Genomic DNA, 3,361 nt, shown 5'->3' on the forward strand with positions numbered 1-3,361 from the left:
GGCTGTGTCATCTGATGTATGTTACCTGTATTTTTTAAATGTATTATTTAACTAGGCAAGTCCGTTAAGAACAAATTCTTATTTACAATGACAGCCTACCAAAAGGTCTCCTGCGGGGACGGGGGCTGGGATTAAAAATAAATAAAATATAAATATAGGACAGAACACACATCACGACAAGAGATAAACACTACATAAAGAAAGACCTAAGACAACAACATAGCAATTGCATGTCAAATATGCCTGTCCGGTGTCAATTTCTCTATGGGATATTAAAAGCATACCAAGCATACCACAGTCAATCACATTAGGACCACTAACTGGCCTGGATATGCCTGATGATAATGATAAACGTGACCTGGCATTATCTGATTGGCTGAGAGGTGGATATCACCATCAGCATTAGTAAGGCAGCATTGAGCATTTCACTGGTAGCCACAGCAACTATATAGCCTGGAACTCAAAACTGATATACTCCCATTGACGTGGTGAAGTGAAATGGCACATAGCAGTTCAGATTCCAAGCTAGACACTACAGGCAGAGTCAGAACGTATGTTCCTGCGAACACAATAGTGCTAAGAGCTTTTGTTTTGCACGGCTCCATGTGTTGCATCAAGCTAGGGCACCAGCCAGCAAGTCAGGGTAACAGTTTCACTCATTTAGTTCCATCCGGTTCAATTCTTTACTTCACTGGTTTGCCATTTGACTATTCTCTGTGTTGTTTAGCTCCATCCGGCTACAAAGGAGCTCTCTGTGTGTAAGAACTGTGACTCTGTATGCTGGCTATTGTTTATAGAGAGGGTCAGAGCCAGAGGTCAGTGACCTAACTGGGAGAACTACTGCCTTGGCCCAAGGCGACCATTTTCTCTCTATGACTGACACACACACTATTGCTCGGCCAAAGGGTATTATATGAACCAGAGTTAGTTCCTGTGAGTGTGACTTGCTTGTTTCTATTTTTTATGTGCAAGCTCAGCCCAGTAAGATTTCCCATGTATTTAATACGGCATAATTAACTTGAAATTTAAAGGATACCAAATAGCAATACACCATCATCCGCAAATACAAAAGGGCTTTAACAACTCAATTTCAGCCAAGTCCTCCAAAAGGGTCCAAAAACAAAGAACGCCCACTGTCTCTACAAGCTGCTGCCCATCCATCCCTACAGATAACACGGTTCTGGTGTGGCGATGCTAAAGGCTCAGTGACACCCTCTTCAGAAGCAGTCAGTTTACCCTCTGCGGGCTCGGCCATTCCCTCTGCCACTCCCTTGTACCTAACAAGCATAAAGCAGCCTTTCTGTGAGCTCAAAAGGAGAGAAGGAGAGGGGAAAAGGCGAAGGGAGATGAGGACAGAGCAGAGGCTGTGTGGGAGGATGGCTGGTGGTTCTGACAGCTGCCGCTATTGCACCCAGCGAGCCAAAGGAAGTGGCAGAGAGAGATAGTCTCTCTCTATGCCCCTCTAAGAGAAAGAGAGTAGGGAGAATAATTATGACTTCCCATCACCACCACATTGCCATGTTCACACAAAGCAACAATACTGAGTTGGAGTCATAATCTGCACGCCTTATGGTTAAGGCATGCTGTATCTCCTTAGTGGGGGCCACATATAGGCGGCTACTGAATATGTGTCGGGATAAGAGCGTCTGTTAAATCACTATACTATATTTGTGCCATACACCCGGTGCAGACAGAGTGGATTCAATCCCTTTAGCATGATGCCCAATAGGCTGGTAGGATTCAGAACAAGTGGTCATCGCAATTACATTCATAGCAGATCTCTAGGGTTTAAAACACTGCCTTATTGTAAGGCTGAGCCTAAGTATTGGAATCACACCAATATTTCAAATCACGCAATGAGATGAAAACTATAAGTCTGAGCTTCAGTTCCTTTGAACTTTGTCATCCGTTAGGCTGTGTGACTCGGCTACTGTACAAAACTGTGACTGCTTCCCAAACACCATCCTATTCTCTACATAGTAAACCGTTTTTTGCTGTTGTTGACCTGAGCCCTAAATAGGCCCCTACAACTCAAGAGTCTGACCATCCAATCCCTCTTCAACTATGAGAAACAGCAGCCAATACCTGTGGTTTTGGAAGATGCCCGAGTGCGTAAGAACGAACACACGATACAAACAGCTAGATTGTTATAAGTCTTCTTCGGAGGTCCACTCATGATTCCGGATCTGTCCATTTTGGTTTGTTTGACTAACAAAAATAAAGGCTAAATGAATCTGCGGTCAATTTCAGAACACAGTAGTATAGCAGCGGATGTTGAAAAAAATGTTAACATCTTACCTATCAAATGGAACAAAACGTCAATCGATACATCTCTATGAGAAGAACGCAGAGGTAGCAAACACGTGGATGGAATAGATGTCAAGAGACAGTTGTAATATACATTCGAGTCAGTTAAAACGATTCCAAAAAATAATATAAATGATGATGCAGTCAATTGTTCTTGAGCTTGATGAAAACAACACGGCAGCGTCTCAACCGTCGAGCGATATAACCAGCGAAACAACTCAGTCACAAAAACGAGTGAGATCAAGCACAGTGTTCGTGGAAATTAATCGGACTGTGAAAACTAGCTAAATTTAATGCACAAAACTTCAAATCGTGCTCCTGCGCCGTTGTCGGCCTTAATTGTAGTACGAAATGCACGTAGTTAGCCAAGAGGGTCACTGGGCGCAAAGTTCAGAACGTTGAAGATAGAAATGTATCGCATTTATCATTAGAACACTGTTGCCGAGAACTGGAGCAGTTCTAGATGTTGAATTGCTATCTGCAACGTTCTGCGTGTTCCGCCCCTACCGTGATCCCTTGCACTACGCATGCGCGCGTTGGACAACATTCTGCAGTCCATGAAAGTACAATAGCTACTCAAAAAGACCAAATTAAAATATGACCCACCCCATCACGGAAATTAATACATAACAGATTGCTCTGCTTCTCGGCTAATATTTAATTCTTTTTAACAAAGGAAAATATCCTGTTAGATATATATATTTTTTTAAATACTCTATAATGTATCATAGAGATGCATCTATTGACATTTTGTTCCGTTTGATAGGTAAGATGTGAAAAAGCGTTACATTGTTTCCACATCCGCTGCTACACTAATGCGCAAGTGAACAGCAAACCTGTTTTTTTTTTTTTTAAACAGATAAAGCAACACCTCGCGGCACAACGCCTCTCTCCTATTTGACCTAGATAGTTTGTGTGTATGTATTGATATGTACGTGTGCCTTTTTGTATATTTTTTATTTATTTCTGTAGTTCTGTCCTTGAGCTGTTCTTGTCTATTAATGTTCTGTATTATGTTTAATGTTTCGTGTGGACCCCAGGAAGAGTAGCTGCT

At 42.1% G+C, this 3,361-nt stretch overlaps 1 protein-coding gene across 2 annotated transcripts in view; it reads right to left on the reverse strand.

Annotated features, from left to right (window-relative positions):
* Positions 1-2,743, reverse strand: part of LOC139584222 (tyrosine-protein kinase CSK-like) — a 35,161-nt gene extending 32,418 nt beyond the window's left edge. Inside the window, exon 1 of one of the 2 annotated variants that reach the window (XM_071415824.1) lies at positions 2,299-2,743. The gene's annotated coding sequence lies outside the window, so the exon portion shown is untranslated. Of the gene's footprint in view, positions 1-2,296 lie in introns of both variants that reach the window. The other variant, XM_071415825.1, reaches the window with a different exon arrangement.
* Positions 2,744-3,361: the final 618 nt, after the last annotated feature.

Source organism: Salvelinus alpinus, chromosome 9 (assembly GCF_045679555.1).
Source record: "Salvelinus alpinus chromosome 9, SLU_Salpinus.1, whole genome shotgun sequence".
Classification (NCBI taxonomy): domain Eukaryota; kingdom Metazoa; phylum Chordata; class Actinopteri; order Salmoniformes; family Salmonidae; genus Salvelinus; species Salvelinus alpinus.